Here is a 24,781-nt window from a genome sequence, read left to right as displayed (position 1 = left end):
AAACCACAAAATCTGGCAGGGTGTCAAAGCAGAGGAGTACCTTACATAGTTTTATATAAAGCTGAGGTTTAAAAAAAAAATGGACAATGAACGTACTTTGCACAGTTGAAGCCCAGGATCTGCAGAGGGAGTGAGCAGTAGGAACAAAGACTTGTGCTACAAAACTGAGAAAGCAAACTGCAGCCGTGGAGAGGCTGTGTGTGTGCACACGAGGCCACCTGCCCAGCGGCACTCACGCGTGCCGGCGGCGCCGCACGTGCAGAAAACACTTCTCCTTGGTTCTCCAAAGCACCTCTGAACTCCGCCTGTGCCACTCTCCGAGCTCTGCATAAAGGCTTTCGGGGGTGTTGTTTATTTAAAAGAGACAGACAAATATCCCTGGAAACTGGGAATCAGTACAATTAAATTTTTGTTGTTTGTGGTTGAAACAATTGAATTCAGTTGTGATTCAAAGCTGTAATACAGAAAAATGCACAATTCAAGGCAGAACATGATGCCGTTTAACACCTACGGAATGATTTTCTTAAACTATATTTTGCTGTTATTCCTTTTCTAATATATTTTAATTTATAAATAAAAAGAAAAAAAATAATAGGTGTCTACAAACAAAAGCAAAATTTTGGTAGTTACTATGAAGCAACCCCATGTTTCTATTTCTTAAACAAAAACATTCAGTAGTTCACAATTAGCTTTTATTTGAACAATGCTCAAAGGTGTGTTTACCATATTGCAAAAGGCAGATAGAAGTACTATTCACTGAAATGCATTTACTACTCAATAAAAAGTAAGAAGAAAAACAATATAAGAAAGAAAATCAAGCATGGATACTACGTGCTCAAATCAAATCTCTGCATTTTTCCTCATTAACTCTGATGCTAATTTTCCAGCTATATTAGCTTACCCATACAATTTCATAATTAAATTATATAATGTGGCACTTCAAAAAACACATTAGGTAAACATTGCAGACACTTTAATTCAGCATAAGAGCTTGGGCATGTATTTAAAATTAGTTGCTATTCCTAATACACTACTACTCCGGAAAAAATGCTACAGTGAATCTAACTATAAATCAAATTTCCCCACTTACACAAATCAACAAATATATAGAAAAACTCCTATACATTTTTAAATACAGATTTTATTACTCCTTGAATGGAGTAACAAGAGAAATTAATGTTCAGATGTCTAAAAAGTACTTTTCATTTTGCTCATTTGCAGCTTCATCACAACTTGCAAACAAACTATGTTTTGCAGAGCAAACTAGCAGGGACCGACGTAAAATGCTAAAAGAATTTTGCACTGTTTTTCTGACAGGTGTGCATACAATGCTATGCTGTAACTGGGAAAACTGTAAACCCATACAAACACTTTAAGAATAAGCAATATAGAATTTTAAACAAAATATATTGACTGATACTTCCAAGAGCTGATGAATTCTGCCAGAACAGACCTGACTAAACTGACTTCAGGCTAAAACTCTGGAAAAAGGACATCAGAGAACCCCCTTGTAACAACAAAATGAAAGAAAAGAAAAAAAAATAGGTGACAAGTTATTTCTGGTAATATTAACATCAAAAATGTTTTGTTACACTATGTGGACTACCTAAACAAGACTTGTCCACAGTTTTTAGAAACTAGGGAATCTGAGTGGCAACTGCCTTGCTTTGCACTAGATTTATATTGTCGGATCTCAATATCTCAGTCCTGAGATGCTGAGCCTCCGAGACCAGCTTGGGGGTCTCGGGAGTCCTGGAATGTTGCCAGAAGTGTCTGGTAGCTGGACTTTAACCCTACACAGGAGACGACAAGGATGAGGGCTTCACAGGGCCTCACCGGGGTGAAGGGTGGAAAGATTAGTTAATTAGAGGGTGAGACACAAGGTTTAAGATTTATGTACAGGGGGGTTTAGAGGAGTAAGATGGAGGAATTGGGGTGTGTCCTGTCCTCCTCCTTCTTCCTCCTCTCCTCCATCTTCTTTGGCCACGGTGGCACCTTTCTATTGGTTATTACTAAGAGTACACCGAGTTATAAGAATAGATGGTATTGGGGAAAAATGATAAATATTGTACACGTAGCAAAGGGTATAAAGATACGTGGCTGCCCGGAGGGCAGGACAGTGTGTGCCCATGGCTGACTGCTGTGCGGATCTCTGTTGGGCTGAAAGAACATCTTTTAGATAAACAATTAATAAACATAAAACCAGAAAGAAGAACTGAAGCCTCTTCTCGTCCTTTGACACGCGTGGTGCCCCAAGGCCACCCCGGGCCTTTCAGGCCCCTCAAACAGCCGAGATAAACCCCACACTTGGCGTCCCTGGGTGGGCTCGAACCACCACAACCTTTCGGGGGAAGATAAACCGGACACTTGGCGTTCCCTGGGCGGGCAGAGACCACCACAAAACCTTTCGGGGAGATAAAACCGGACATTTGGCTTCCACTGGGTGAGCTCTGACCACCAGAACCTTTCGGAGGGGGGCACCACCACCACCTTCAAAGCCCTGAAGAAAAAAAGAGAGAAGAAGAGAAAAAAAGCCAGCAGAGACTGCAAAAAAACAGCAGTCACTGAGAATTCCATCTCTCAGTTTCTGCCGAAGAGAATTCGTAGCAGAACAGCCCGGACTGGAACCAGAAGGCGCCCTGGGTCCACCTCTCGTGATCTGCTGGACAGATCGAGACGTCCAGACTGCTCTGAACGACAGATTTGGTAAGAAAGCCTGAAAATAAGAACATGGGAGGCACACCTTCCCAGGAACAACGGGAAATTTTGTCCACCTTATAAGGTGTGACACAAACATACAAAAAAAAAAAATTAATTAGCTCTGGCCTTAAAAGGCCGAGAGGAAAACCCCCGAGACGCACCAGACGTCCGGGGGGGGGCCCTCGGAAGAGGGGGGAGCAATGCAAGACTCCGGAAAAAATTAGCTCTGGCCTTAAAAGGCCAGGAAGAAATAACCCCGAGACGCAGCAGACGTCTGGGGGGGGACTCTCTGAAAGAGAGAGGGGAGCAAGGCTCCAGGAAAAAATTATTAGCTCTGGCCTTAAAAGGCCGAGTGGAAAAATGCTCTTGGAGAAAAAAGAGCAAGAAATATTATTAAAACACCCGGTCCCAAAACCCAGAAACCTCGGGAAACTCCCAAAAAGCGTCCAAAAAGTCCAGAGAGCATGGAGGACTCAGGAGCAGAGGGAGAACGGGGGGGGAGAGGGGACCGGGGGGAGGCGCTTTCTCGCGGCGGCGGAGCAGGCGGGGAGCGCGGCTGAAGGAAAAACAAGAGACGCGTGTTCAGATACGGCTTTGCTAAGCTCAGGGCCGGGGGGTGCAGCGGCCCCGGGGGCCGGCAAAGTAGCAGAAACGCGCGCGGCAGGCAAAACTCGCAAGAACCCGGGAGGGCAGAGTCACATGCCAGCGCAGAAGGGGCGTCCGACATGGGCAGCGGCATGGGGGAAATTGCGCAATCCCAGAAAGCTGCGGCGAGACGCAAGAGGCGCGCGGTTGTGACGCAAAAAAAAAAAAAAACCCGGTGCGAGTCGCGGCGAGCGCGGGTGCCGGCGGGGACGGCCGCACACACCGACATAGGGCCACACACACACACAGCGTCGGAGGAGGAGGAGACAGTCCGGGGCAGACCGAGGGGGGAAAATTCAGAGGCGGAATAAAAAGGGAGAGGAAAAAATTACCTCGGGAGAGACACAGAGCAGCTCGGAAAGCACGCATGCGCCGAGCGCGGGCGGGGGCGGGCCAGACCCCCGGTGACGTCTCAGGTGAGGAGGGGCCCTCTCCAGACTTGGTGCCTTTGGTAAAAACCCTCGGGGTCCTAAGCCTCTCCCCTCCTGGGGAGGCTTGTGTGTTTTCTAACCCTATTGTCAGTTGAATCAAAAACTAGGTAACCCCTGAGTGAGCTTGCAAACAGCAACAATCGCGGAACAAAGAGGCAGTTGTCAGCAGAGCTACAGCATCATTTCGTAACAAGTCTGCAACTATGCAACGATTTTCCTCAACAAGATATAAGAAGAAACGAATACTCAGACAAAAGTCGAGACTCAGACTGCAAAGGACAACTCAGAAGAGAAACAAGAGGAACGGAAAGACTCTGGGGGGTTTTTTTCTCTTTGGGGTCTTGAATATTTCTGTATAAGAACGAAAGACTGGGAAGTTTTCTCCTTAAAGTCTTGAATTGCAATAGGCAATAGAGTAAATTTACCTATTATAGGGAAAACTGACAAAGGATCATATATTGATCAGCTGGTAGATTTCTTTGACATGTCTCCCATTTGGAGAGGAATTTTAAGGGCAGATTTCTTTGACATTTCTCCCATTTGGAGAAGAATTTTAAGGGTAGGATTTTATGTTTTAGTAGTTTAGGATTTTATATTGTAATAGCTTTCCTAGTCCTCATCCATGTCGTCCCAGATGCCATGAATCAGATTGTAAAAGAGGTTTTCTTGGGGCAAACAGAAGGGGGAGATGTCGGATCTCAATATCTCAGTCCTGAGATGCTGAGCCTCCGAGACCAGCTTGGGGGTCTCGGGAGTCCTGGAATGTTGCCAGAAGTGTCTGGTAGCTGGACTTTAACCCTACACAGGAGACGACAAGGATGAGGGCTTCACAGGGCCTCACCGGGGTGAAGGGTGGAAAGATTAGTTAATTAGAGGGTGAGACACAAGGTTTAAGATTTATGTACAGGGGGGTTTAGAGGAGTAAGATGGAGGAATTGGGGTGTGTCCTGTCCTCCTCCTTCTTCCTCCTCTCCTCCATCTTCTTTGGCCACGGTGGCACCTTTCTATTGGTTATTACTAAGAGTACACCGAGTTATAAGAATAGATGGTATTGGGGAAAAATGATAAATATTGTACACGTAGCAAAGGGTATAAAGATACGTGGCTGCCCGGAGGGCAGGACAGTGTGTGCCCATGGCTGACTGCTGTGCGGATCTCTGTTGGGCTGAAAGAACATCTTTTAGATAAACAATTAATAAACATAAAACCAGAAAGAAGAACTGAAGCCTCTTCTCGTCCTTTGACACGCGTGGTGCCCCAAGGCCACCCCGGGCCTTTCAGGCCCCTCAAACAGCCGAGATAAACCCCACAAAATGAAAGAAAAGAAAAAAAAATAGGTGACAAGTTATTTCTGGTAATATTAACATCAAAAATGTTTTGTTACACTATGTGGACTACCTAAACAAGACTTGTCCACAGTTTTTAGAAACTAGGGAATCTGAGTGGCAACTGCCTTGCTTTGCACTAGATTTATATGTTAAGCATTTCAGATGTAACAAACTCTACTTTAGCAGCAGAACTTGTTGAGACAAAATTCCCACAGATTTCAGTGAAACTCATCTGCAAGGATTGCAGGGTGGAGCACACAACACCTTCTGAGTAATCATTTTAAAATACACACACTGTGATCATTTAAATTTATTCTGACATTTTATATTCTTTGGTTAACTTTCAACTTTCAGTGCAGTGCTGAAACACGAAGACATTAAAGAGCATAACATAAAGCACAGTGCTGCAGGGAACAGACTTGCTCAAATTTGCTAGAGGTTGAAGTCAACACATTACACACTCCCAAACACCTTGTTCACGGATTTTATTATTGATGACATCTGCACACTGTGTCAATTCTTATTTGGCAATACCAAGTAAACTGGTATGAGTCAAACTAATTTTATATATAGGAATAAAAGGGTTTCAAAATAATACATGTGTGCAGAGCAGCACAAAATTATGTAACCTACATGCCAATAAAGTGATGAAATTCAGTAGTTATATTTTCCAACTGCAACACAAAAGGTTTTTAGAAATCAGCAGGAAGGTGCTGTGTAATCCAAACCAAGAAAGCATGTAACCAGTGCATAAGAAGCATGTATTATCAAGCATGCATTATTTTCTGACATACGTTTTGATCACTGGAGATGTGCCAAAAAAACCCCTGTTCTAGTAAATTGACTTTAGATGTCTTTAAATGCTTTAGAGAAATTATTTGTGGCCATGAAGGTAAACAGACAAATGCTAAGCGTTGACTTCAGTAACTGGAAACAGCAAGATTTGCATGAGGAAGCTGTGAAAATAGGAACACTGAAAGGCTTAAAAATTACATCTCAGCTCTACCCAAAATATAACAACATACTGTTACAATAGTAATAGTAATAGGAAAATTAGAGGTTTTTATTTATACCCACACTTTGAGGCCAGTCATGACACTTTTACATAGCTGTATCTCCAATATTATTGCTTGTACAGCAGTGGCAAATGGTACCTTCTCCACTTTTTGTAGCATTCCTTGGTGAAATTAGGAACAAATGCAGACAGACAGACAAGCCCCCTGTAAGCTGTGTCAATCTTGGCTTCTGAGTTAAAGGAAATAAGTTCACAGCATCTATTCTATGTACTTCTAGCTTTGGAAAAGGATACATGTACTTTTGGCATATGATCTTGTATGCAAAAAACAATTTACCAAATGGGAGAGAGAGGCTTAACTATTTATAGCCTCTTTCTGAAGAAACACAACATAAAAACAAAGGCAATCAGCAAAACTATAGATAGGTGAAATTATCTTATTTGCCTTGGTTCAGCCCCTACTGGAAAAGCCATCCATAAGGCAAAAGCTGTGCTCACAACCATCAACGTTGAAAGACAAGGGAATGAATGAGTGTGGAAATTGAATTACATCCTCCCTCCCTGTAGGTGGTCCTTATGGATGAGTGTACTGTAGAAGTCAGCACCACTCCCGTCCATGATGCATCTGTTCACTGGACACAATCCTTCAGACTGCAGCTTTCTCAGTACAATGTTATTCAAGGAGACAAATACCATTTTTAAAAAAATCTCTCTTTGAAGCAGCAATTTAGGATAAACATCTATTTGTAACAGACATTTGCAGTAGGAACTCTCATTGCAGGCTCCTGCTAATCAGATTTGTGCATGATTTTGTTTCCACTCAGGAAGCTTAAATTAATTTAGCTGTTCCTGAACAGTGTTCCTACAGAAAGATGAAGTATCCAGTAGCTCACAACCACAATTCCTAGCTCCGCAGCCACATTTGCTACACAGTTAGGGTATGCTGAAATTTTTTTTGCCTTAGCTTAGGAATTACACAAGGAATTTTTACTATTACACTGGTATCCAATGACATTCAGTTTTTAGACTTGTGTAGACTGCCTAGAGACTGAAAAGCGTAAGAATTCAGATCCTCATGAGTGCCAGATTACCATCTGTGAGAAAATATCTGGTGTACTCCCCACATTGATGAGACTGCCATTAATGCAGCTCAACACTGAGAAGTCTGATGTGTTTTCTCCGCTATTGTCTGCTTTCAAGTTTGCCATTTAATAGCAGCGACAATAAATATACTAATAATTAATACATGACTATTGCTATCATGATTCTATGAATTTGCAGTCCAGGACTACTTTTCATTTTAAAAGTAGTAGTTGGTAATTCCTTTTGTGCATAGAGTTCATTTTGTGGGTAACAATAGGCAGGACAGAAACTATGATGAAAAATGTCAAAACAGGTAATCTATGAGGCACAAACTGTTGTCTCACAATGTTTTTCAGAGGCTTTCAAAACAGTTTTTGAATAAAGGCCCTTCTTCCCTTCAGCTGTTCCATAATTAAATGGAGGACTCCTTTAAGACAACTAGAAAATCAAGAAACATGACTGTTAAATGTCCTAATTCCAGGACTTCCACTATTCCTTTCAAAATGGAAAATAAATACTGACATTCAAATTTAAAAAATGAACTAAGATAGTCAAAATCACTGATCCAGGGACGTCTAAATAGATTAACAACTCAGTTCAGAGGGTCAAGTCTGCTCCTTTTCGCATGCCACTTCTGCTATACACTTGAGCACATGTATCCCCAGATAATCCACAAACAATCTACTAGCAGGATAAAAAGAGATGCTTTGTTCTTATGCAAAAATTAATGGCATGGCTAGTGCATTGTTATCACTCTCTTTTCAAGAAAAAACAACGGAATATTTCCATCACTTTGAGAAAAACAGCCATGGGGAATGCCAAAGTACTCTCACCATAATCAACACTGCGAGTTGAATTGCTCCCTGTTTCTAGACATCAAAGTTCTGGGTGGTGTTTCATTTAAACTCACAAACTGCTATCTATAGATGCTAAGCAATGCCACCACATACACACACACACACAGACAGACACATGCCCACTCCTGACCCCCACTCCCTGCTCTCATGTTCTTCACAGCTTTCTCTTTAAAACAAAAATTTAACACATAGCTCAGGAAATACTGTAAGATGAAGCTGGCTGAATTCCTAGAAATAAAAAATTAAAGTTTCAGTAGAAACTGGCATCTCCCTGTAAATTACAGTTTAACCCCCCCCAAATAAACAGGAAAAGATACTATTACCTAATGTCTGAAAATTCAGAGAATATATTCATTCATGGAAAATGCTTCTTGCAAGTGGCAAGAACTAAAATTACTTCCTCTGTTTATTACACAATAATCAAGATATCCAGGTATCGTTTTGACCTGCCTTCCTGGAAGTAGTGCATTTTTCCTTTTAGCAAGGAAAGAGAACATTATCTTGGCATAGGTAACATTACTGACAAAAGCATGTTCAGCAAGACAGAACTGAACACTGTTTTTATAGAGGCTATAGCAGTTTCCAATGTGATACCAAAGATTTCCTGATTTCCAATTAACACAGCTAGGCAAATTTGTGCAACTAGGTAAAAATGTATTCTGTGTGCTTTTAACTGTATTTTCAGAGAAATAACTTCATTTGCAAGCAAGAGATCCAGGATTTATTCACGGCAAATCTCAGTGAGTCATTTAATCCCATGACAATCACATCATCTTTCAGATCATTCATGTGGCCATGACTGTAAATGCAGTGTTTGTGGCCAGACCAAAACACAGACACGATCAAAGGAACTATATAAGAATTGCCCTACCAGGACAACTTTACATGCCTATAGCCATGCCTATAGCCTACCGCTTCCATGCCTATGGCTTTCTCTCCATGTCAAGTTGTATCAGCCTTCATAACACCTGAAGTTAACAGAAGTTTCCTTCTCAGAAAAATAAACCACAATAGTCCCAACATCTGCTCAAAGGAAATTATCATGTTGCTTTATGTCATAGTAAAACTATTTTATTTCTAAGACAACAAGGAGCCACAGAAACCTTCTGCGCAATGGAAACATACAGTCAGATCCTTTTTTTGCACTGCATTACTCTGATGAAGTGAAGGAAGGGTTTCTGCTCTTGGGAGCCTGTTTACAGGAGAACTGGCATGGCCATGCACAGCCTGCCCCCAAGGGATCTTCCTTCCAGAAGCATAATCTCGTGCACAGTATTGACAGTTTGGGCAAAGCCTCAGTCCTAATTTAAAGTTTAAAACTAAATCTGGACCCTACTGGAAATTAAAACCTCTCTGCTCTGGCTTGGCTTGACGTTTTTGTGGCTTAACAAATCAGTAATAAGTATTCATTAAGCACATGAAGACACATTTGCAGAAAATAGGTAAGTGACAGTGTAGGAAGCACTGACACTTTTTATCTAGTGGAAGATGTCCCTTCCACAGCAGAAGGATGTACTAGAAGACATTTAAAGGTCTCCTCCATTTGGTGATTCCACGATTTTTCAAAGTACCATCAATCTTAATTAGCACTGTGTTTTAACTCCAACTTTGGCACTCTAACCCACTGGCTACTGCATTCTAGCTCCCTTTTGTTGCAGCAGCATATTCAGCAGAAATAGAAAGCACAATTATAGTTAGGCCACATTAACTTGCTGAAATTAGGCTCAAAAGCATCTCTTTTTTGATTACTTCAATTCTTGTATGAGTCAGCACCCAGATAAGTAGGTATTAATTTAGCAACCAAATCACTCCAGAATATGTGAAACAAAGTCCCTGTTTTCTGTTAGCTCAGGCTCAGCTAGCCTTCCTGTTACTTCTGAGCTGTATATGTGAGCTAGGATTGCACAGAACACAAAATCAGAGCAGGTTCCTTAGATGTGGCCATTCCTCTCTACAGTCCTTTCAAGCCACCATTGAACATGGATATGTTGAATATGGATATGTTCACATGAATATGACTCTGTATTTTCTCTGTGTAAAGATAACCAAACAAAAGCCACATTTATAAGTTAATTCAAATAATAAATTCATATAAAGTTAAAATATTGGAATGGACCTTAAAGAACATCTAGTCCTCAACGCCTTGTGCCATGGGCAGAGACACCTCTCACTCGATCAGGGTTGCTCAGAGCTCCATCCTACACTGCTAGGGCTGGGGTACCCACATCCTTCCTGGGCTACCTGTTCCAGTGTCTCATCACCCTCACAGCAAAGAATTTCTTCCTACTATCTAACCTGATTTTCCCCTCTTTCAATTTGTATTCATTACTCCTTGTAATAGTTTGTAATCTTATAATTTTACGTCTCTCAAACACAAATCGTTCCTGCTACATTACACAACTATGCCCTCAGAACACCCCACATTTAGCTAACATGATTATTTAAGGGATTATAAATTCATTGATACATCCAAATATGAGCAACAGTAGTCAAAAGCACAGAAATGTTACTTTCTACATGGGTTTTAGGCTGAGGGAAAAACCACAAACCTGAAACACCTAACAGTTTTAACCTAGAATCTGAGAAGTATAACCATAGTGTTCTCTTATTTTGCAACACAATGAGAATATTCTGTGTGGTATGACCTACTTCTAATGAAATATATATGATATTGAAACCAGTAATACTTGTTTCTGTCTCTGAAATAGAAGTCTGCTCCTCAGCTCAACAGTCTCATAAAGATTGAGAAAAACTCTTTCAGGCACGTCCACACCTCAGAGTCTGAAGAGACTGCAATCTTAATATTTTATGTGATGATAATACTGCAGGACTTTAAAAAAATAAGTTTAAAAATACAAGCAAATCAGGAGCTAAAGAAGATATTTTTAAATATTCAGTAATGCTCTTCCATGACTTGATTTATTTTCAGGTTGACTTCTGACCTTGTCATGGTGCTCAAAGACTTAGGGAGAAGCTTGAAAGAAAAGACAGAAACAAAGAGATTTCATGCAAGTCCTTTGAAGGCAAATTTGCCTCTCCTCTTCTTTTCCTTAAATAAACCCTGGCTGCAAACTAGAAACATAATTTTTAATACCTCTTGAAAGTAGCCAGAAAGAAATTTAGCTTCATGTTTATGTGGTGAGAAGAGAGGAAACAAAATACTGTGAGCTACTAAGACTGCCAATAAAACTTTGAAGCTATGGAAACTTTATAATTCTGACTAAATTCAGTTTGGCCATTCAGTAGCTAATGGCAACTATTATTTGTTTGAATCAGCAGTAAAAAAGCAGGGGTCTGGCCCATTGCAACTGTCGCTTGCACAAAAAATAATGACAAGGTTACTTATATTTTCATACTGACCAGTCTACAAGAACAATAATACTCACTAGATGCTGCACATGGGGCATCTCATGATGGGGCAACATGAGGCCAACACAAATGCAGTTACACCTCTCTGTTATGTTGCCATCTCTCAGTACCAACCACACAACCAGTGTGGATCACAAGCTCTTGACATTCTGGGTGGGGACAAGGACAAACTCCATTATAGCATCTGCTATAAATGCTGTCTCCGTGCCTTCATGAAATAGCCATAGGACATGGTGGAGCTTCTGTCCCCTGTCACAGCTGGGTCCATCTGAAAATGAGATTCTTCTAATGAGAGTGAAATGCAGCAGCATTTTTGTTTCGATTTGTATGTAAAGGATTAAGAGTTTAGTCAATTTGGAATTATTTGAAACTATTCACATTTTCTCAAAGTAGTAAAGCAGTATTTTGAAAGTCAAGAAACACAGCCCTCTCCTCTTCATTTCTAGAATAAAGTGACTGTATCCAAAGTTATCATACTCAACTATCTAGGAAAGCTAAAGGCTCCTCCTGACAACTTTAGAGCAAAAGACTGTTTAGACATGATGACTTAAGTAAGACAGCACCAAAATCAGCAAGTTCTAAGTTTATACTAATTTCAGATTTTGAAAATAGAAAGAGATTCATACATAAAGCAAATCATATTCTCCTCTCCTCCCACTCCGAAGGGACACAGCAACAAAACCAATGAGAAACAAGTTTGTTTTAGCCAATTATGGTGCATAATCTGAGCACTATATTTCATTTAAAAACCATCAAGTTTTGATACATAATGCAGTCAAGCATCCATAAAACTCATAGAACAAAGCACATTCAAGAACACAAGAAGATGGTAATTTCTAGTGTCAACCTGGAATCCACTAACAACTGCAGATGCAAAAGGCTCAGCTGGGGCTCTTGGGCCACCACTCTTTTCATGGGGTAAAATTTCAGGTGCAACACTCTGCACATCATCAAAATCAACCCCCTTTTCTCAAGCAGAAAATAATTTCACAGAAGTGCTATTTATCTGCCACTACCTTACCATTGGGGTAGTCACAGTTAAATATTTCACAGTGTCAATTAAAGACAGCAGAGAACAAGTTAGGCTTTTGTCCTCAGATTCTAGCATGACCATATTTGGAAGAAAAAAAACAAACAATCCCTCCATTGTAAAGAAAGAGTCCAAGAGACTGGGAAAACCCTGGTGTTTTTGGTAAGGTGAAGCAACTGAAAAACACCCGAACCCACCTTTCTTCTTTTGTTTTTCTTTTTTTTTTTTTTTTTTTTGGTTGGAGTTTTTTGGTTTTTGACAGAGCACAAGAAGACCAAAACCAAACTGAGAGGAATCCTACATTTGTAGCAGGAAGAGCTCTAAAGTATGGAATAAAATGGAAGTTATTTCTCAAAGTCATTGCTGACATCATGGGCATAAAATTGTTCTGAGTAAGTAACATAGAAAGAAATAAAGAAATAATTCAGTAATGGATCTTCATACTTTGACATCAAAACAGCTGGAACTATGAAAAACTGCTTAACAGTTAAGCCCTGGACAGGACCCTTTTCCAGTGCTGAAATTCAACACATTGGTATTCAAAGGACATTTTCCACAATCTTTTACAGACATTCTTTATGCAAAAAGAAGTTTGAAATAATTCACACTAGTTAAACCATAACAAGTTTTCTTTCCCCACAAGGGGAAAGAAAAAGCCGTAGAATAAGGTGGATAATATTGTGCTGTTCAGCCTGGGGGGCAAATAACGCAAGTCATTAAAACACAGTACCTAAATAACATGAACAATTAAACCATAGAAATCTTAGGCATTTTTAAAAATTCTAGGATCACATTTGTGAAGTGATCAGTAACAAAAGTACAAAAATTTTTCCTTTTACCTTCACAGAACACTACCACATGAAAAAAGATTGCGGATTATTCATCCACAACTAAGATACATTTCCAGATGGCATCACTACTCACTGACTCCTTATGTCATCGAGGATCTGTTATGTTTTGTCATGGGAGAAAGTATACACTTAAAAAGAGTAAATTAAAATACCCAGCTGAACATCCTTTGATCAGACTGAACTCACTGCTTCAGCATGGATCTTATGACCAATGTGCTCTGACATTAATGGAAAAAGTGCATTACTACAGCTAGTTAAACAGTTGCATGGTTTGCAAAAAAAGAAAAAGAGATCTCAAAGCAATAAAATATTGCTATCTCGGTGCATTTTCTGTTAAGAGGATAAAGCCCTTCTCCCAGAATTTAACTTGGATGTAGTGTTTCCTTCTGGTTTCACCTTAAAGAAACCAGCTAAGAACACAAATAGGGACAATGGTGATGTATACAATGCTGCTGCCATTAACCCTCACCTAAGCACAGAGAAAAGGGAGTCTACTGAATATTCTGCCTGGGAGATGCTGAGGTTGCATTGTACACCTCTCAGAAGAACACACCCCAATGGTGCAGGTAGCTGAAGACCCCTGGACACTGCTCCTGTGGACACCACTGCTTCATTTCAGTTGAGGCATTCACTGAGACCACAACAAAGCAGTCACCTTATCCTGTCCTAGGCCACCAGAATTGCAGTATAATTTTTTTCTCAGTTTTTCTACTCAATTTCTGTAGCCACTCACCCCAGTAAGCTCTGTCTAAAATCAAAGCCCCAAACCAAAGTATTCAGCAGAAGTTTTGACATTTTCCCCAGAGCTTTCTGCTCTGAGCCTTACTACTCAAAATATATGCTAACTATTCTTGAGCACAGTAGCACCCTACTTTGAGGGGTAATCTAAATCCCTCCCACAGTACAAATTCCATACAGTTCTATTTGTGTCCAAACTAGCAGGATGGACATGAGCTGACACAGATTTCACATGTGTCACAGCAATGCCATTTTGCTATGCACCAGCTAAATTTTACCACAGAGATCACTGTCTGTTGATTGCAGTTGAAGAGATTCTGAAGTTTTTTCTGCTGAAGATCAAAGTCCCTGACATCTTGCAACTGATGATGAAGTTTTAGTAGACAACTGAAACACTGCTTTAGGGTAAAACAAAGTTGTTTTTGTCTAAATGCATTAGTTAATGTCCAGATCACAGCACAAATAGATTTTTTAGACATACTCTGGATATACAAAACAAATAAAGGGTTAGCTTAGATGCCAAAAAAGCTGCCAGGAAAGCCAAAGAATCATGAAAGGAACTACAATTAACAATGACTGTTCTTTGCAGGAGGGATAAAGGGATAATGACAAGGCCATGCAACTTCTAAGCAATACACTTTATTTCAAGAAAGTACACGCCTGAGCTTAAGAGATGATGTGAACATTGAGTATATTTAAATACCTACTTGTCTTATTAGAAGTATTCATGTATTAAAATACTCAGGACTGTACTTTATTTCCACCAATCCACCAAATGCTTTCCAGGGCTAAAATCAATGTTACTTGGAAAATGGATACAGCAGATACTTTTTAAAACAAGGTTTATAAATAAATCAATGGCTATCTGCATTTCTGCCTTTTTTTTTCTTCTTTCCCAAGGAAATATTTTATGATTGAGTACAGAGTATTGATCTACTCTATAGGCCCAGCTGGACATTGCCTTCAGCTCCCACCAACTGAATGATTAAGAACAGATTCTCAGTCTGTGAAAAACTTTGGATTACCTGAACATAAAAGGAAACACAGACACCACTGCTTTTGCTGCTAGGCTAATCAATGTTTCCCAGTGTACACTTGCAATCCTGGCTAAAAATTCAGCATCAATCCAAAACCAACATGCTTAGGATGTAGTGAAATAAGTTCAACACACAGGGGTAAATTGTGAAATATCTTAATGGGGACTGTAAAACTTCTTTATTTCCTGCTGAAACTTTAAGATTAATTAAGAACGTTAACTGTAAGATTAATCTTAAAGTTTAATCTTAAATTCATCTTAATTTTAAGATTAATTAAGAAAGTACTATATTAACATCTCCTATCCTAAAGCTTACATTTTGAAATAGTTTAATTGTGATATTAAAGAGCAGTTCACATGAGACAGTCTTTCATATTAGATGTGTAACTTTGAAGAAAAAAAATTCTTCACATCTGATCAATACAAATTCTAAGATGTGCATTGCAAAGCAGAGCGAGCAACGGCATATACTTCCCAATAGCAAATACATTGGCACTGTCTCAATTCTAAAAATCACAAACTAATATCCCATCACAGTATATTATAACACAAAATTAAAAGTTACTTGTTACTTTTCCTAATGGCTTCTCTCACAGCCCCCACAAGAGATCCAACTAATCCTCAGACAATCACTTGAACACATTCAACATGAATTGAGTAAATATTTTAAAATTTAGGTTCAAGATTTATTTTCTTCTATGTATTTTACTTTTAGAGGCTATTGCAGATCCCTTATTTTGAAAATATTGGCGAACTACACAATCAAAGCTGAAAATCTTCCCATGCAGGGCGCATCATATCACCATGTACAATAGCTCTTACAACAGATACAAGCTACTCCACAAAACAGCACCAGGCATTACCAAGATTCCTCCTGCACTCCTGAAGAAGCACTGTCTCCCCTCATTTGCAAGAAGGGAAATCATCTATGGCCTCTTATTTGTCCCCACCAATGTTAGAAATCAGAGCCTGGCCTTTGAAGGACACACCTTCATCAGCTGATGTTGTACACAGGGTGTAAAATAAAACAACAAAGACAACCATGATTGCACAATTTCTTGGCCTACAAAGCAATAAAGCATTCTGCACTCAGAATCTGCCAGCTGACATCACTACAGGGTGCTTCTGTGATGAATGCAAGGATTGATTAAAAGCAGCCATTCTTCACATCCTATGTGCATGTTACAAGGGAGGAAAATATGAGGACAGAGAGGCAGAGAGACAAAAAAAAGTAAGAAAGAGAACAAAAGAAAAGGGCCAGCAGAAACAAACAGAGGGACAGATCATGACTGCAAACCCCATATCTTTGTTATGTTTCCTGTGCTTATCAGATCCCCAGAGAATGAAAGGACTGGAGAAGAGACATTACACCTCCTTTCTGATGCTCCTTTTTCCCTTGTTCTAAAGACTTAGAAAAAGCAGTGGGGAAAGCTGCTTCACAGGCCACTGTACTTTCAGGTGGAACAAGAGAGATCATCACAACTTGTTCTGCCCACAAAGGCAATGCAAGACTTCTACATTGCTGCTACAATGGGATGTCAGTTGTGTTACCCAAAGTCCCTAAGAATATTGTCTTGGCTCTGTCCCTTCTTTTTCATCACATGCTAAAGTTCATGGCAGGGAAATAGAGACTAGTAAAATGTAATAAGATTAACTGACAGAAATTAATTAACAGAAACATTCCTGTCTCATCAGGCTTCTCCCAAAGAGGAAATTAAGTAAAATATACAATTTACTTAAAATATTAAGTAAAAAACACAGAGTGCTTTCTTAGCTATAAATCAGCAAACCAGGTGAATCAAGAATAACTTGAAATTAAAATTATTTCTGTTTACTTTTAGGCAAGTTAAAATAAATTGGTTCTTCATTACCAAAGTAGAATTCATCTTATCTAATGATGCAGACACAGCATATTTGATTACTGCCAACTACTAGACTAAGAGAAACAAGCTGGAATGAGTTTCCACCTGTATTTTAAATTGGTCTTTAAGGCATTCTGAAAAGAATATTTCTGTCTAGTTAATAGTATTTTGCACATGCACTCTGTGGGAGACGCCAAGCAGCATCTTTTGAACTTGGCTTAGTCCAGCTTTGGAAACAGCAAGCATGACTACTAAAACAACTGGACAACCTGTGTGGAGCTCATCACTAACTTTGTCTAAATCAATATAACACAGTCAGTGTAAGTTAACTTTGAGTAAAACAAAAGATAAAACCAGTCTTTTTCAGAATGTTGAAAGAACAGCCTGCACACCTCTGATATTACTTTCCTTAAGACTTTTATTCACAAATAAAAACTAGGAAATATATACTGGAAGATTTTGCATTCTTTTTTATCCCCTCACAAGATTTTCAACAGTTAGCCCTAGAACTTAATTAATATAAAAATCTCATCAGAATGTATTTACTACCTTTGCATTTGTCCTATCATACACAGCTTTGCCTGATCACATTACGTTATCCTATCTGAAAGTGTGAAAAAGCAAGATACATCAGGAAGTCTTGTTCATGCCACACTGCAGTGAAACAAGAGCACCAAGTGGCTAACATCACAACAAATACAATTTTATGCCCCCCTTATACAGCTGGGCATGCAGTAACTGCAGTGCAATTCAAACCATGGTTATCACACCAAGAATTCTGAGTGATCTCCAAAACTCCTCTTTGAAACAAGTTCTGTATTTTTATGCTCATGTAAGTCATTCTTGGAGAGAATGGATAGATCTTCAAGGCTGGAAGATAAAACCAGTTAATGTGCGGCGAACCAGCCCAATCACGGGCAGAGGTCTACAGATCATACATTGGAAATGGAGTGTGGAGCACGTTGTTTATGTTGAGTCATTTGTAGGAAACCTAAGGGGAATTAGTTTGCCTAAAGGCATTCAGTTCATTGGCATCAAAAGGAGAAACTAACTTACACATCCTGTTTCCTGCTTATGAGTTGCACCCAGCATCCTACTTGTCCCTTTGACACTACTGTCTGAGAATGATACAAGGTCACACAAGCAAGAGCTTTATTCCATCACAACGAAGCACCATGCAGCCAGACTGTGTTGTTCCCAGAAACATAAGAATCTATGAAGTCCATGTTTTCCCTCAGTGTGGTTGATTGTCAACTCTTATTCAGAAACTTCTAGGATCTTTTTACAGAGAGAGATCCCCTGTGTCTAACAATTCACAACCTGTATTTCAATCTCATGATTTACTGACTCTCCTTCCTCTATCTGGCTAGTGTTTACTGGTTGTCTTTGACATATGCCTTTCTCCCACACCTTATTAAAACAAGTGAAGTTACAAGAGAAAACATATGTGGGTAAACACATATGCATTGAAATCAGATTTATGTGAGCATGTGTTACAGGAAACAAGACTAAAATAATCTTGATTCTTTCAGGAGGTGAAAGACAGCATCCATAAAATCTCTGAGGAGCAACTATTAATACCACAATATCACAAGCCCTGCCCCTGCAGTTACCAAAGGAATTTCCTGGAAGCTGATCAGCTTTCTTCCTCTGCGCTGAAATCAGATGAGAATGTCCTTGAAGCAAATATAGCATTGTAGGAAATTATAACTAAGGAAAAGGGTAAATGGTAAAGAAGAATGACATATAATTTAGATAAAAGCCTTAGCCTAAGTGACCCTACACTGCCATTCAAAGCAACATAGTGGTAGAAGACTAAATTTTCATATCTAACCTCTTCTCTGGTAGTTGAGCTAGAGAAGTGTGATCACAGCCCAGGGCCTGGACTTTAACAGAAAGGAGAGAAAAACCTGTGTGGCACTAGGATACTTCCTCAAGTCAACTAAGTACAAACTACCAGCTATTAACTTTTCTATGCCTAGAGGATCCTTAGGCTAAAGAATTCAGCCTCGCCTGAAGATAGACAGCAACTCCAAGGGCTGTGAGATCATGCCTTGACATCCTGTATTTGCATGCAATGCCATCTTGCCTGTAAAAGAGAAGAATATACAATGTGGAAAATTATCTGGCAGTCAGTATTTAGCAGCTCAAAAAAAGAGAATTGGAATAAGTCACCCTGAATAACAAGATTACTACACAATGAATGCAAATCTTTCTAACAATAAGTAACAAAAAAAAAAAAAAAGACAAAAATCCCCAAAACCCCAGAAAACCCCTGTGAACAAAAACTCTAAGACCTATCCACTGGTAACATACAAATGAGATTGTACTAAGTCAAATTAAAAAAAAAATTAAAATATTAATATGTCAGCATGTATTAAAAGTTTTAGAGGAACTCGGTCCTTTTAGATTTCATTCTCTATAAACTGGGTAAAATATCTTGGCTAACAGTAAGTGGGGAAACATCAGTCAAGAGAGCTATTTGTAGAGCAGATCTGTGAGGACAGTCACTCAATTCTTGCATTCAGGAGTGGGAAGCCTCACAAGACTCTTACATATAGCTGCCTACTTCACTGAAGGCCATCATTCAGTTAAGGACGCAGAAACCCATAGTTTCCCCTCCCAAGCCTACACAGAGCTGCACTGTTTCATCTGGAAAAGGTGAAGTCCAGAGGAACCTCCAGGACACCCAGGAAAGTTCCTTCATTCTAAGGAACAACAGCCATGATGAAATAAACATGATGGCAGAAGAACTCTGAGTCATTGGCTCAACAGTCAGCAGAAGGAAACTTGTTTAAAAATATCTTTACACCAAATTTTATTATTGTGAAAGCAAAGTACGGACCATATCTGTAAACAACTATGAAAAGTAATGTGAATCACTAAGCATTCCTATTCCTCCAGCCACGCTATGGTAATGTGGCTGGACAAACACACCCTCTGCTCCTCTTCACTAATCTCTCTAAACACATCTTTCTGAGATCACTAAATGAAGTGGTATTGCTGCACTGTGGAAAAGATCCAGATACTGCTGGGTGCAGCATTCTGTCTATACATACTGTGCAGCGTCCCAGGACAATTTACATTCCTTACACCTAACTCACTGTAATTTGAAAGGCACAAACATTGAACCTGCAGTGAACTACTGAACAGGCTCAGTGACTTTTCTATCTATGTAGCTGAATTTCTCTAAAAAGTAAAACAATAGCTAATGTATATGGACATTAATTACTCTTTCAGTACCTTTTGAAACAGACAATTATTTGTCCTGCTACTGTAGTACGGATATTTATGTAGGTGAACTAGAATAATTACAAAACTATTGAGCTTTTTCAAAAGCTGTTGTAAAGTTCTGTATTGCTTATGCTAGTACAGTACCATTGCTTTCTTCAGGTTCCACGAAGTTTATACCAGTTCAGATTTCCATTAGAGAAAATATATGAGAAAATATATTTTAAACCAGCACAGATTCATTGCAAGTGTACAGTTAGCTTTTTGTTATATAGAGTAATGCATTCTAGCTTATAAAACATGGAACTACTGAAGTTAAAATACAGCATGGGACTAAAAAAAAGGGCTTCATCAAAACTTATAGTGCTCCTCCATCACAGCTGATAGACATATGTGTTTCACTCAGGTTCTCAAGTTTAAGTTCCAAACTCAAAAGCAAACTTAAACAACAAAAAATAATTTAAGAGAACAGATCTGCTAACATTAATTCAGTGGCATCATTCTCAGAACAATAATTGTGCGCATCCCACCTTTGCAAAAATTTCTACTAATTTCAGCTTGCTTAAGGACTGAACTCTCTGAATAGCACATTGCTACAGAACTATGCTGCTTAGATTTGAAATTGGCCCAGTATTAAAATGTCTAACTGACCAATAAAGGGCAAAATATGGTTTGGACTAGAAAAATCTAATTTTACTTTTTTGGGAACTGTGTTTCACAGAAACATGCAGAGTCTCTGCTTTGTGCACCTACGTGTAGAAACCTGCTATGCACAAAAATGAGAAGTGAAGATAGAGCTTCTGACTCAAAAAACCAGAATTTTTTAAATCTTTAATAGATTATGGTTTACAGTTTTAGTCACCCTTTTCTTCTTCTCATAAAGATCATTATTTGGAAACAAAATAAGTATCTACTAATGCTTAAACAGAAGGAGTGATCCAAGCTGCCCATTAAATACAGCCAAGTTATTATCAATCCATGACAGATGAGTGCATTCTAATTTCCTATGAAAACTTACTATCAATAATGTGTATTGACGATTGACAATGTAGCATCTGAAGCTTTTCACTGTTCTGTTGACACATGCACAGAAGATAAGAAAACTTCAGTTTTGTGATAGTTTGTGGACAGAACATATGAAAGAGCAATACTCTTCAATTTTTCTTAGAGTCTCACCCTGGAGTCATGCAATTTATCAACTTGATCACTTCAGAGCACATAAATTGGTAACAGAGGGATTCAAAAACATATTTGATGTCAATTTTACATGCCAGCTCCAGTCTTTTAGCATTAGTTGCAGTGAAGAGGTTCAACATGCTGGCATGATACTGGCAGAGCATTCTCTAAAGAATTACTATGGCTTGTTCAAAGCAAAAGGGATGAGGCAAGGAGATCATGGCAGGCTGGCTCTTGTATAGCTTCAGAGTCAGCAAGGAGAAATGCAGACAATGCCCACACCCTCAACATAGCCTCAACCTAAGGGCCTGGCCTTCTAGTTGATGATTAATGTTCAAATCATCTGAGCTGTGGGATGCCTCCTCACACTCTTGAGAAAAGGCTGCTGCACCCCTAGCATACCTTTGCAGAAAAAACAAGCAGGCTGTGAAAGTGAAGCTCTGGCCACACCCGGGCATGCGAACCTCAAAAGGCAGCGAGTCAGGACAGCTGGTGAGGACATCATGTGGGGAGGAAGGAAGCCTTTGCGGGCGTCAAGTACATTCGCTGTAGACCAACCCACCTTTTCAAAATCTAATCCACATCCTCTCCTGTCACCGACCCAAGCATGTTTGGTCTTCTGCAAGCTTAACTTTGCTGAGATATTGAAGGCACAGAAAGATGATTCTTGCAGAGGACCAAGCAAGGACTTGACAGGAATTAATAACACCCTACCAACAAGGTCAAAAAGGCAGCATTGCCAAGCTTCTTTTTAAAACCACCTCTTTCAAAGTAAAAAGAGAACTGTAATGAAACCAATTAAAAGTGTAGAGTTACATTTCTTAAAACACAGCGCTTCTTTTTGGTTTTGAGATAAGAGGAGAAAGCCAAACCATATGTACACACTACATCCTGTGCCTTATTCCCACAGTCTGAGAAGCCATCAAAACTTCATAAGAGCTTTCTGTCAATCCCACTTCACTACAATAGATACATTTCTTCTATCATACACTCTTCCAACATTTTGCATCCACATACACATTTTATTTTCACAAACAATAGCTTCAGACTTGTATTTTTCCACTATAAACTGACATCAACCCAAAGCCTTCCCCAGAACTATGCAAGGGCATGTAGGCACAAAAAAATATTGTCCTCCTCAGCAGGCTGGGTGTGGTATTTGAGTGTTGTACATTCCTTCAGTTAATTGAACATTATATCTCTCTTTTCAAAGGTTCATTGAACAATTGGCTTGGCAAAAAGGTATTGAGATATTTGAAATAGGTATTCCTGGCTTATAACTTTTATTTCAAATATGCCATTAATACATATGATGATACACAATAGAATTTCTGGTGCTGTAAGCAAACATTTTTCTTTAAAAGTAAGAGGAAGAAAAACGTAAGTAGAGTACAACTAAAAGCCTAAGAACTCAGCAGTGAGCCAACATGACAATCTCTATGTACATATTTAGTACACAAGACCAATATTCTTAGATACTATTTACCTCTTATTTGGATACATACAAAGATTTTTCTCCTCAAACTTAAGGCAGTCTGCTTTTCAGTTGAAAGAGATGCAAATTTCAAGAGCAACAGAAAAGAACACAATAGAGAAGGTTAATTTCAACTAAGTGCAGTTGGCATGGCTGACCACATTTCACAACAATATGAATGCAAATAATATATTTGCATACGGCAATAATGAGAGCCCCATGTGCTGCAGCTCTCCAGAGCCAGCCCAATTCTCTCGTAAGCCATCACATGATAGTAAGGGATTGTGAGCACAAAGTATTCTCTGTGCTAAAGTGCCAGCCAGTCTGGTCCAGGCTTCAAACAGCAGGGATGCTCACCTGCCTATTGTGCTGAAGAAGATGCTTCCTTAATAGTTCTGCTGTAAATGGTCAACTCCATGATGCACAGAATGCTCACTGTGTCCTTTTGCCTGGGCAGCACAGCCCATCTCCCATAACTAATGGTTTGTTAATCCATTTGGTACAAGTAGTTTAGGAACTTGGAATAAAGTCTCGATACTACTCACCTACATACCACATATCCTACTTCCAAATTTAATCTCAGAGAAAAAAATAACACAACTGTTAAAAAGAAATTGAAAAGTTCCACTGGCTACAACTGGAGGCAAAATTAAAGCCTTACAGAAGGGATGTGTCAGCTACAGAGCAGGAGTGGTGTATGTGCTGCTCCCTGGAGGTATAAATTCATTTCCTCACATTACTCCTTAATGGCTAGCTCATTCCTTCCATGAGCTACCATGTTGGTGTGAGCACATTAAACAGGACTCTTATTCATAGTCACGAGGCTCCTCACGGCTCTCTGATGTCAGCACAGAAGGTCAGCTGCATAAATACCAGGCAGCCAAAGCTGCTCTGTTATGACCAGACATCCTGTTTGCTGTGGAATCTATTTTTAATATTTTTATGATGTTAATAACGGGAACTCCCAGTTTAACCAGTTAGCTTTCTGTTAAAATTTATCCTGCACTTAATCAAAACCCACTTTATCAGAGATTCAAGTATATACAGTTTCCATTTTTTGCTGTCAGTTTTAAGGTGTCTTTTCCCCCCAAACTTCTTGCTCCTGCTTTTCAGAAGATTTTAAGATTTTTCAGGAGCAAAGATAGAAGTTTTTGGAAAGACTTCAAAAAAAACCCTGTTACCTAATCTTAAAGCAGTGTAGTCAAAGAACATTTTAATATTTTGCTCCTGTGTGGGAGCCAAGACATTAGAAAAAACCACAAAACATAAAACATTTTATGTACAAATGTTCTTGAACTAGCTAAGAGGCTATGAAGGCTGGGAATTACAGTGCACCTTCAACACTAGTAGGGTGGTCCATCTGTGACAAAGTGAAGATAGCTACATGAGATTTCATTCATATTTGAGCTAAAATTAGTCCATCACATTCTTAATATAATTTCAATTTTAGCATTTTCTACACATCCAAAAATGCTTCATCACATTAAAACAGGCATAGATACAAAGAATCAGGTCTCTGCAGTATATCTTATATGACAACATTATCTTCCACAAGAAGAGACACATAATGGCAAAAAAAAAAAAGAGAAGCGTAGCTGTAGTACCATGGAGTTCCTCCATCAAAAAGTGTATTTGCTTCCCATTGATACAATTAAAAATAACAAAACAAGCAGAGATTAACCTTTCATCATCTCCCTTTTTTCACAGGCAAACCAGAAACACCTGAGCATAACAGAGGTTTATATCAGGTAAAACACAGCTTCTCATTACAGTAATACATCTATAAACATTCCCTGGTTAGAGATGGATTTTCACTCATTATAGCCTTTTTCTGCAAAATGAGGGACAATGTACGAGGTTGATGAAACTCAATCTTCCCTAAAAAATAAAGAGGAAAATTATAAGGAACCAATGTGGAAGTGCAGACAGATGGGATATAATGCATGACAGGAAAG

The 24,781-nt window shown here is 39.2% G+C and overlaps 1 protein-coding gene and 1 long non-coding RNA gene across 10 annotated transcripts in view; both read right to left on the bottom strand.

The window, feature by feature from the left end:
- AOPEP (aminopeptidase O (putative)) overlaps positions 1–24,781 on the bottom strand; it is a 185,570-nt gene that overhangs the window by 40,710 nt on the left and 120,079 nt on the right. The gene's annotated exons all lie outside the window — the stretch shown is intronic.
- Positions 1,678–3,943, bottom strand: LOC141727209 (uncharacterized). The gene is made up of 2 exons (XR_012578255.1): positions 3,678–3,943; positions 1,678–2,500 (listed from the first exon to the last, which is right to left on the bottom strand). It is a non-coding gene; the product is annotated as an uncharacterized LOC141727209 (long non-coding RNA).

This window comes from Zonotrichia albicollis, chromosome Z (assembly GCF_047830755.1).
Source record: "Zonotrichia albicollis isolate bZonAlb1 chromosome Z, bZonAlb1.hap1, whole genome shotgun sequence".
In the NCBI taxonomy this organism is placed as follows: Eukaryota; Metazoa; Chordata; class Aves; order Passeriformes; family Passerellidae; genus Zonotrichia; species Zonotrichia albicollis.
The sequence above is the reverse complement of the archived record's forward strand: the minus strand, read 5'-3'. Positions and strand labels throughout refer to the sequence as shown.